This window comes from Papio anubis, chromosome 1 (genome assembly GCF_008728515.1).
Source record: "Papio anubis isolate 15944 chromosome 1, Panubis1.0, whole genome shotgun sequence".
Taxonomy (NCBI): Eukaryota; Metazoa; Chordata; class Mammalia; order Primates; family Cercopithecidae; genus Papio; species Papio anubis.
The window spans coordinates 106,239,255-106,251,359 of NC_044976.1; the positions used below are offsets into that span (position 1 = coordinate 106,239,255).

General features: G+C 37.8%; 1 protein-coding gene across 6 annotated transcripts in view; it reads right to left on the minus strand.

Annotated features, from left to right (window-relative positions):
• The window catches only part of VAV3 (vav guanine nucleotide exchange factor 3), a 395,302-nt gene that overhangs the window by 249,934 nt on the left and 133,263 nt on the right, over positions 1-12,105 (minus strand). The window lies entirely within an intron of this gene.

Here is a 12,105-nt window from a genome sequence, read left to right on the forward strand (position 1 = left end):
TTTAAAAGTCTTTCCAATCCATATACTTAGAAGAAAAAATAGTAGCTTACCCCCTCTTTAATGTATAAGAAGGGGCAAGTTTTCTTTAATACCTATATAACCAAGAGAAAAGAATGCAAACTGCCTAATGACCTAGATAACTGAAGGTATAAAAAGGCAGCTGACAGTATAAATCCATTGTCTTACGTGAGTCATATATTGACAGGTACCTCTGACTCATGAAGCTGTCTCTGGATAAATACAATATAAAAAAGCAAGCTCCTCACTTTAGATTTACTATAGAAGATGATATTATAGAAACGTTACTAATCTTGTCATTCAAGTTTCCTTAAATAATCATTGTTGTTATTATATCCTTAGAAGACAAAATTCTTAAGACAAAGTATTTTCAGATACCTAAGGAAAAATATAAATGTTATAACGTGTGTATTCACTGATTTGGCAAATAAGTGTTGATTGTCCGGAAGTATGATAGACATTGAAATACAATAAAGAGTAAGAATGTCCTTCCTCATGAAGCCAAAAATGGGAAAGACAGTAAACGAAGATATAAAACAATTACAGACAATAGTTCTGTGAAGAAATTCTTCTTGATGCTGGGCCAATGAAGAAGGGAAAACCCAACTCAGATGGAAGAAGCCTCTCTAAAAAGGTGTCATTTACACTGTGACATAAAAGCTTCAAAGAGAAGGGGCCAGTCATGTGAAGATCATGAACAATCCAGGAAGAGCACCAGCAAAGTAAAAGACTCAGAGGTGGGAGAAAGTGTGTGGCGTGTTCTAGGAGCTGGTAGACACCTGACATGTCCACGGTAAAATGGATGAGTGGAAGAGAGAGGAGGTTGGAGTGGCCAGGACATGCAAGGAAAAGCCAAAGACAAGCTTCCAGCTGGGGAGTGCACAGTGTGAGATGCACTGTTGGAGGATACTTTGGCTGCTCTATGGAAATAGATTGCAGGAAGGCAACAGCAGAAAAGGGAGACCTGATTAGTTAGTAATGTAACCGAAATGCAGGTTTCCTCACTCTCCGCTTGCAGAGTCTGATTAACAACAAGGTCTGGTATAAAGAAAGTGATTTATTCCAAAGCTATCTTAGGGGAAGAAGTACAGGTTGCCTGCCTTTACGTGCACTGCTTTGCTTTTGGAGCAGAAAGTAGGCACTTTTAAAGAGAAATGGCATGCAGGGGAGGAAGTCGGGCATTAGGGTCCTTGTGTCAGCTCCAGTGCTATATCTACTGACTGGCTGAGCTGGTGACTGCTGGTGCCTTTGTGGGCAGGACTAGGGCAAAACCCCACCAGGTGGGAGAAAGCAGCAGGCATACTTTTTGACTGTTACCTCTTGAGGCAAAACTCCTGGTGGATGAGAGTTCCATAGTGGGCATGCTTTGGTTTGTAAATTGTTAACTCTGGAGGAGAGATCAGTCTTGGAGTCCATGGTTAGAAGAACTTGCCCTGTAGGGAATGTATGGTGAAGGAAAGGCAAAGGGCTATATTTGCATTTCCAAAGGGATAAGTGGGAAGTAAGGAACTGGAGGAATGAGAAAAAAGAGGGAAAAAAATAATTAAATGATCTCTTAAAAAACTGGGGGTACTTGGTTACTGTAATAGTCCAGGCAAAAGATGATGCTGGCATGAACTAAAATAGTAGCAAAAGAGGTTCATTCCTTCTATAATAATTATGTCTCAAACACCTACTACATACCAGGCACTTTTCTAGGTAATGTGGACATGGGAAGAGGGAAGTTAACAAGACCCTTCCTTGTTCTGTTAATATTACATTCTCAAAGGAGGAGACAAAAAACAAGTAAGCAAATAAATAGGCCATAAAATTTTGGATGAAAGGATACTAGGAAGACAATAAAACAAGTTGATATAATAGGGAAGACTGTGGAAATGGAGATTCAGAGATGCTACTTAGGCTGCAGAATCAAGAAAAGTAATCTTTTACCCACTATCCAATTGATGAGAAAGTTCCTCAAAGCCCAGAGGAGAAGGAGAAAGGTGAAAAAATTCAAGGTGATTCTTGAAGACAGAATCAGAAAAACTTGCTTACAACAGTGATGACAGACATGAAGGAATCAAGACTATTGTCCAGGTTTATGATTTTAGAAACTGCAGACAAATACAAAATTCTTCCATTTTCTAAAATGAAGGATGGGGATTTTGAAATTAACTGTTCCATTTTAGACATACAAAATTTGAGTTCATATGAGATGTGCATTGACTGTAAGTCTGAAACTTAGAGAAGGGACCTACCGTGCAGATTAAAATCTCGGAGAATCTGTATAGAAATAAGTGAAGCACAAGAACAGAAAACCAAACACCGCATGTTCTCACTCATAGGTGGGAACTGAACAACGAGATCACTTGGATCTGTGGAAGGGAACATCACACACCAGGGAATGCATCATGGGAGGGGAGGGGAGGATTGGTACTGGGAGTTATAATTTGATGTAAAAATGGGATTTGAGCTGATGGGTGCGGAAAGTGGTGACTAATTATGGCATAAGTATACATATGTGGAATAAAACCCGTATGTTATGCATTATGTAATGGCAACTTAAAAGTAATAATACAAATAAATTAAAAAAAAAAAGACTAAAACTGACACTAGACCAGGGTAGAGAGGGGCCAGTGTCTGAAGTGAAGCAATGGGAATGGCTGAGACTGCCCAAGTGGGCTGGGTGGCATTAAAAAATAATAATAAAGATTAGAATAGAGCCTGGAGAACTCCAAATTTTAGAGATCAAGCAGTGGAAGAAAAGCTGAGCAAAGAGACAGAAGAATGGCCAGTGAGGTAGTAGCAAAGTCAGGAGACTGTCTGTTAATGGACCAAATGTTTGTATCTCCACAAAACTCCTATGTTGAAGCCCTAAACCCCAGTACCATTGTATTTGGAGATGGGGCTTCTAAGAAAGTAATGAAAGTTAAACAAGGTCATAAGGGTGAGGCCCTGATCTGACAGGATTAGTGTCCTTACAAGAAGAGGAGCCAGAGAGCTTACTTGCTCCCTGTTCATGCCCATGCATTGAGGAAAGGTCATGAGAAGACATAGTGAGGAGGTGGCTATCTGCAAGCCAGGAAGAGAGCTCTCCAAGAAACTGATTTGCAAACACCTTGATCATGGACTTCTAGCCTCCAGAGCTGTGAGAAAATAAATTCTTATTGTTCAAGTCACTCTAACTATGGTATTTTGTTATGGCAGTCCAAACAGACTCATCCACTGTCATTGCAAAGCAGCAGAGGAAGAAGAAAGTTTCAAGAAGCAGGGAGATGTGAACTGAGTAGAATACTGGCAAACGGCTGATTAAGATGAGGGCAGAGAAGTGTCCCAGTATACGGAATATAAATGTCATGAGTGATGTTGATAAAAGTAATTTTAATGTGATGATGGGAACAAATGCCAGATTGGAATAGACTGAAAAACAAAGGAGATGGGATAAAGTGGATATGCACATAGCGTCACTATTTCAAGAAATTTTTCTGAGAAAGGAAAATGAGAATAAGGTGATAACTAAAGGGGAAATATGGAAGGAAGGAACTTTTTCTGTTTGTTTGTTTTTACAATGAAGGAAACTATTACACATGTGTATATTGATGAGGATGGCCCAATACAGAGGTTCAAATGGATAATGGCACGTACATTTTCAGAACCAACATACAAGGTATTCTGCTCGGTACTTAAAAGGATCCACAGATAAATATGGCCAGCCTTCTCAGGAAGCAAGCAAACCCCAAAGAAATAAAACAACCTACAGGTGTTCCTTAATTAAAAATACTGGAACATATATACTATCTATATCTGTACTTACAGCAAGAGGACATTTTATGTACACAGCATTTTCAGTTAAATAAAACAGTCAAAATTTTGGCTTAAAAATATTTCAATATATTAATTGTAAAAGGTAGTGTGGCTCAACTATAAACATATATAATGTATTCCTTATAATCACTAGTAATAACTAAGTGGTTAGCCACAATGATTTATTAGGCTCTATGCAGAATCTTATTAAGAATTGGAAATAATATAATAATATAAAACGCAACATTAACCAAAAGAAATAGAAGAACAGGAACACTATTTTAAGAGTAAAAGAACCCACAGATGCTGAGGAAGGTAAAAAATCTAGGGTCCCGTTATTTGAAATGAGATGATCCCATATGTCTCTAAACTAAAAGTCAGTAAACTACCACAAGTGGGCCAAGTCTGTCTTATCATTTTTATAAATAAAGCTTTATTGGAACAAAGCCATGCTCACTCATTTATATGCTGTCTATGACTGCCTTTCTACCACAATAATAAATGTCAGTAGCTGCAGCAGATACCATATGGCCGAAAAAGCCTAAAATATTTCCTGTCCTACCTTTTACAGAGAACGTTTGCTGACCCTTGATCTAAATTATATGCAAACAGGCGAGGCTGCCACATACAGATAGGTTGATCTAAAGTGGCTGTGTAGCAAGTAGCATCACACTTACGGGTCTTTATTGCACATGCTTGTACCTTTTCTACAGGTTTTAATTTGTTTAATACAATTATGGAATGCAGAAACAGAAAGAAAAAAAAGATAAAAACCAAAATGATCTATATGATTACCCTTTACCAAATATTTGGATTAATGTCAAAGATAGTACCCTCGTGGGAAAAAAACTGCCTGACCCTATTCCTCCTTAACAAATTGAAGAGGAAGGAAATATAGGCAGGCTCATGACACAGAAAAATCCAGTACTTTCTCATTCCCATATGAAGTAATTCCCATATGAAGTAATGATTATAACCACTCTCCTACAGAAATATTCTGTCAAACTGGTCTATCCCCTACCTGTAAATGCTTTGAACTTTCCTACCTCAATGCCTCTGTCCAAATAAAATCCTCTGCTTTCCATCACAATAAAATACCCTCTCACAAAATATCTGCCTATCCAAATCGCAGTCACCTTTCAAAGCTCAACTTAAAAGTTACTTCCTACTTGAATTTCTTCCTGCTTATTCAGGCCAAAGCTGACCCTCCATTTTGGATTTCTCTGGACAAACCAGGTTATTATGTCTGACACTGTCAAGACACTTACCAAATACTGCCTTACAATGCTGTAAATTTACTGTGTTGTAAATTCCTATCTATACAATTAGGTTATAGGCAAGCTGGAGGAAAGGAATCATTTCTTATAATCCTTTATTCCCTTCAGCAACAGTGATAGATGAGACTGCATAGAGAGGTGTAGGTACTCTTAATGAAATGTGGAATCAACAATAACAAGGTCTCCACTTGTACAAGTTTATCTTGTTATTGTCTTAAGGTTAATAGATTTAACTTACGGAGCTAAATCTACTAACTTCCACTACTTACCAAATACTGCCTTACAATGTTGTAAATTTATCTACATGTTTACTATATTGTAAATCCCTATCTACACGATTAGGTTATAATAGGCAAGCTGGAAGAAAGGAATCATTTGCTCCCTTATGCTACTTGTTACACAGATTTGAAACCTGTAAGACTGAAAATACTTACTTAACTGTAAGTTATAACTCACATTCCTAAGGCTGAATATTTGTTTCTCTTTACCTCATTGCTTACTAGGCTTAGAGAGTCATCAATCCTTCCGAGTTGAGCTTTATATTTGTAAACAGTGATAATAAGAATATGAGCCCTCCTGCCTTACAGTTCACAGTAGAGCTCAATGCAAAAAAGTGTCATTTTTGGAAAAAATTAAAATTGCCACAACAGGTATGAGGTCATATTTTCATTATTGCTCTAGTGTACTGCAGTTCACTGGCAAACAGTTGGCAAACTGTTCACTGATGAACTTCCAATGTTATTGAAAGTCAAGGGCTATTCCAGGCACTTAAGCTTTATGATACTCAACAGCCAGGTCAACTGATCATTACAGCCAAAGTGCTCTCACAAAAGGCCTTGTTACAGAGGCTACAAAGGTGAAGTCTTCGAACTCCTGTCTGCAGTAATCAAATTGATTTTGCTGATAGAATTTGAAACCAGTATTAATGTAAAGAAAGAAACAAACAGAAAATAAAGAGCGTAATGTCAGACGGAGTCTATATTTTTTAAAGCAGACAAACAGCTTAATATCTAAGCACTAAATACTATCACTTGTTTCAGTTTTTATATTAAAAATTGTAATATTTTAATTGTATCTACCATTTGCTGTATAAATCTTATAAAAATATTTAGTAAAAAATATGAATGACCTAAAACTTAGTATGCCATAATGGTTTCTCATACTTCCTTTTGTGTATTTCTTGTCTTCTCCCCAACATTTTAATATGCATATATTTTTAGTTTTATCTACTTGTTTTCTACCTGAACTATCTATGACAACATTCAGTCAAGGGTCCTCTCAGCTAAACAAAATTTTCTGTGACTAAGCCAGAGAGGTAACGTGAAAGAACTACTTACTACTATTAAGGAATGGAAAGAACAGCACTATTTGACACTTAGTTCTTGCCTTCTCTCAAATTCCTCTTCCTTCCTTATTCCCCAGGTGTGAGTTTAAAGAACAACTTACAAATGAGGTCACTGTTCCCTGTACTTCACAATTTCAAACTCGCATCACACTGCTCAGGGTGTATATCTCCCACCTAGATCCTAGGAAAAAATGTGAGTGGGATATAGTTCATTTAGATGGATTTATAACTGGCTGAAATATCACACCCAAGAAACAGTGATTAACAATTGATCGATACAAGGAGAGAAAACTCTAGGAAGTAGATTAGCATTGCCCCAGCTGCCCAAATCAGACATGATCAAAGAACTCATTTTACTTGATCGAGAACTTGGCCACAGAATCCTTTCCAATAATGTTCCAGAAAGCTATTACCAACAAATCAGCATTGGCAGATGACACCAAACATATCTGAAGTTCCTGGATTAGGTTTTCTGAGGAATTATGTCCTTGCTCTTATCCGATTTCAGGTTTTTTAACCATTGATTTTATTTGAAACAGTCTTATTTCTGTGAGTGATTAAAATTTTTAATAAAGGGCCTTATGAGAAGTCAGAATCAAAATTCAAATGGGAGCTAAAAGATGTTTTTATTAGTATCTTGAATTTATTTCATACTAGTTAACGGTCAATTCCTATTCTAGACCAACTAGAGGCTTGAGCATTACTTGGAAGGGCCTAACAACTGTACATCTACCCAAAGATTATCTGGGACACAGGAGTCAAGACCAGACTCAACGTGTAGCAGGACAAGCCTCAGACAAAACTCCTCAGACACCGAGTTAAAGAAGGAAGGGGTTTATTCGGCCGGGGTATCTGCAAGACTTCTGTCTCAAGAGCCGAGCTCCCCAAGTGAGCAATTCCTGTCCTTTGTAAGGGCTCACAACTCTAAGGGGGTGCGTTGAGAGGGTTGTGATTGATTGAGCAAGCAAGGGTAAGTGACTGGGGGCTGCATGCACTGGTAATTCAATCGGAACAAAACAGGACAGGGATTTTCACAGTGCTTTTCTACACAATGTCTGTAATCTACAAATAACATAACCAATTAGGTCAGTGGTCGATCTTCAACTACCAGGCCCAGGATATGGCGCCGGGCTGTCTGCTTGTGGATTTCATTTCTGCCTTTTAGTTTTTACTTTTTCTTTCTTTGGAGGCAGAAATTGGGCATAAGACAATATGAGGGGTGGTCTCCTCCCTTAAACACACCCCAAGACACGCAGTCACAAAATTGCTGGGCATTCAGGGCAGCATTCTGGATACTCCTGAATCAAGACAGTTTTGGTGAGTCAAGTTGAAGGGCTAAATAGCACACAGCAATATTCATTCTGGCACTTAGTTCCTCTCTGGAACATCTGGTGCTTAGACATCAGCTAAAAAGCACTCTCTGGGTGGCTCTCTTTTGTCTATTTTTGCATTAAATATTGGGGAAGAAGAGTGAAGTTGTTTCTGCCTTTCAAGGGTACAAGATTCAGTGACATAAAGGGCACTTACCACCTGAGAAAAGACCTAGGCTGTAAGGCAGAAGGTCTGAGGTCTAGGCCTGGCTTATGCTCTAACATAGTGAGTATATTAGTTTTCTATACTGCTGTAACAAACTACCACAAACTTGGGGCCTAAATCAACTCTTATTATCTTACATTTCTGTAAGTCAGAAAATCACGAATGTTGAAATTTTGACGTACAAAAATCAAAGGGTTGGTAGGGTAGTATCCCTTTCTGGAAATTCTATCGGATCATTATTTTCTATGCCTGTTCCACCTTCCAGAGACTGTCCAAAATCCAGATATTATGGACACATAGCCCTCTTCCTCCATCTTCAAAGCCTGCAATGGAGCATCTCTCTCTGAGCCAGGTGGAAAAGGTTCTCTGCTTCTCAGGACCCATATAATTACATTGGACCCACCCAGATAATCCAAGATAATCTACTCATCTCAAGGTCCTTGTCTGTATCACATCTGCAAAGTCCTTTTGGCCATGTAAGTTAACATATTCATCAGTTTCAAGGTTAACATATGGACATTTTAGGGAGGCCATTATCCTGTCTACAAATGATCAATGTCGAAAACATCAACTTACTTCTGGGATACACCTGCAAAATGAGAAGTCTAGACTACATCATTTGCAAAGCCCCTTTCAGCCCTATTTTATGCAGGTGAGTAAATGTCAAGAATTCTAACAAGAAGCTTCTCACATAACAAATTACAGATGCTGGAGAGCAGCATGCACACTCTGCTCTCCTTTCCAGCCATGTAAATTGGTCCATTTGCCATGATGAGTCAATTACACAGAGAGATGTTAGTAAAATAAACTAAATGATTTGTGAAAAGAATTACAATAGGACAATTACAAATCTACTGCTAGTCTCCAGAGCAAATGAAAGGGGATGATAGTGCTGCTTACTACAGCACTATTGTATTTTAAATCTGGGTTGACTCATTGTATGATATTGTTAAAGTCAAACAATTGTCCCTCAACCATCTGTTCCCCTGATTTATATAGCTTTTATGTGGGCTCCTCTCCTAGCTGCATTCTGTCAGCAAGCCATATAAAAATAAAAAGTCATTACCATGCTCTACATTAAAGTATATTAGAATTAATTCTGAACATAAAACCTAGAAGAGTAAAGTTTATTTATACCAACTCATTTTTACTTCAAGCATAAAGTACACCATTAAGTACTAACAGTATTTTAGTTTCTGTGTGGGCATTTCCTTTGCACAGACCACAGTCCTGTACAGTATTTCCTGTAAAATAACCACAGGTTTTTTATTTTCCTCATAATGGGGGCATTTGGCAGCTGCAGTCACAAGTAGCCTAACAAAGTTGACTTTATTTACTTTAGCCTAAGACATCCACTTAGAAAGTCAAATGCATGTATAAGAACTAAAAAATGTGAAACCTCAATTTTTAAATCGTAAAATCAATACTTACAATGTCAGTCTGGCTTATATTGCTTTTAATTATGAACATGTTCAATGTCAAAATAGATCACAGATTTGCTCCATATCATTTAATCAGAACAAACAAGGGGCCTTTCATACATCCCTTTGGAATGATTTTTCCCACAAGCAACTGAGAGATAAGATATCTGCTATTTTACTCAGTATATAAAAGTTTTATTTCATTTAAAGAACTAAATTTAAGTGAAACAGTATATAGAAACACTCCATGTTAATGAGCAAAACTACTTAAAACTCCTTAACCAAAGATTTAGATTCTCCTTTGAAGAAAAGTTCCTTTCACCTTTTAAAATTCAGCAGGCTTTAAAGGCCATTGTCACAAAAGTCTGACAACCAGAAAAGAGGTTCTAGAAACTATGAGTTTCTCATGCACATAAGACCATGCACTATTTAGTGAATAAGACAAAAATTACAGACTTTTTTTCTTTCTTTTTTTTTTTTTTTTTTTTTTTGAGACAAAGTCTTGCTCTGTCACCCAGGGTGGAGGGCAGTGATGCAATCATAGCCCACTACAGCCTCCAGTTCCTGGCCTCAAGAGATCCTCCTGCCTCAGCCTCCTGAGAAGCTAGGACTACAGGCATGGACCACCATGATCAGCTAACTTTTTAAAAAATACTGATGGGTCTCACTATTGTGGAGTCCTGATGATATAAGTAAGCAACAACGAGGTAGGGGTTCCAGGTGGGGAGAACAATTGCTCTGAGAGACAGTTTATCACAAACAACCCCCTGGCACAACCACCTCTCACTCCACAGGTAGCCCCAGCAGCATGGCCTCGTTCTGCACACAGCCCCTCCAGCATGACCCTATAAAACATCCCTCCAGCCCCTGCCTCTTTGCAGACATCCCCTCCTCTGCTGTGCTGCCTGTCATACCCTTCCAACATACCTTTCCTCTTTCTCTAATAAATCTGCTTTTCTTTACCTATGATTGTCTTGGTAAATTCTTTACCACCTGCAATGCTGGCCCCAGGCAATCAAAGGGCGACAATTATGTTACCAGGCTGGCCTTGAACTCCTGGCTTCAAGCAATCCTCCCACCTCAGGAGGATCCCAAAGTGTTGAGATTACAGGAGTGAGCCACCGCAGCTGGCTTATACAAATTAAGTTTAATTTGTATATCACATTATATGTTTATTAGTTTAAAACTAGCTGATTAAAACTAACTGATTATCCCAAAACTTGTGATAGTGACTTCCACTTAAAATCTTCACTCAATATAAGTAAAGCTCAGATGTGAGGAATAACCACAAATACTTCTACAGGTTGAGTATCCCTTATCTGAAATGCTTGGAACCAGAAGTGTTTTGGATTTCAGATTTTCTATTTTGGATGCTCAACCAGTAATAAGGTCTTGCTAAAACAGTAGGTAAATGATAGTAAAAATTTTAGGTTTTTGTGAGTTTTTTTTTAATAATATTAGGACTTTTCGGTATAGTCTTTTAAATTGTTTTTATAAACAATACATGAAAAAATATGTGGAAAATACTTTAAAATAATATATGAAATATACCTCTATACAATAATACCAATTTGATATTACCAACTCGATGTCAATGGAACTGAGTGAATTGAAACTGTTTTAGTATCATTTCAGAAAAGGCTATCAAAATTGACAGAGAAATGCAAAATGAGCAAAGATAAGTACAGTTTTACAGGCAAATCTGAGTAAGTAGAAATTTTTCTTCCATGTTTATTACAATGTTTATTCCCAATATTATTCTCTGGAATGATCTTTCCTCTCCTCACAATTCATATTTAACCTTAATAGTTCATCTCAAGCTTTACTTCATCTTTAATCTCTTAAATAGTTTTCTCTCCATTGCTTTTCTGCCCTTTTGTTCATGTTGTTCATTTGAGTATTTGGAGATATCCTTCCTTGCACATTTATGAGTATATTTTATCCACAATGAGAATGTACACATGTTCAGAGCAGACCTTATGTTTTAAACCTCTATTTTTGGGGTATTCTGGCTCCCAGCATCATACTAGTATATAACAGACCTCAATATACACTTAATAGCTTTACATTCGTTTTAGACATATTCTCATGTAACCACAGTAAAAATCAGAATTTTTTTCACAATTCAGTGGAAAGGTTCTGCTGAGATTAGGTATGTAAAATCACCCCACATTTGGAAAAGCTCCTTGTGGAATCTTGACCAGTCACTGATACAGAACCTAAACCACAGCCTTGCCTACAACATCTATTCAACCCATAAGAACGTATTGAATTGGATCACAGGATCGACTTAAAACAACAAGATGAGCTTGGAAGCAAATGCAATCATCCAGGTGTGAAGTAAAGTCAGTCTGATCTGGCAAGTAACCATGGAAGTGGTTGTGAAGGGATGGCAAGGACTTGGCAGCCATGGTAACTGATCTGGTTATGAGAGCAACACAAGAATGGACAGGGAAACGTTGCTAATGATCGAATGGACTAATAGACCTTAGTTCTCTCCTCTTGGAAATTAGAAGATGGTAATTAAAGATGTCTCTCTCCTTCAGCTTCTAAATATAATGCTGGAGGAAGCATATAGACTGACTGTGAACAAGCAGGTGCCTGGAGAGTCATCAAATGCATCAGCAGAGCAGTTAGAATGATAAGAACACGAAGAACCTTTGAAAATGTTTGGAATTCGTGGACTGAGTCTTTAACAGTATGAACAATGACTTGCAAGTCTCAC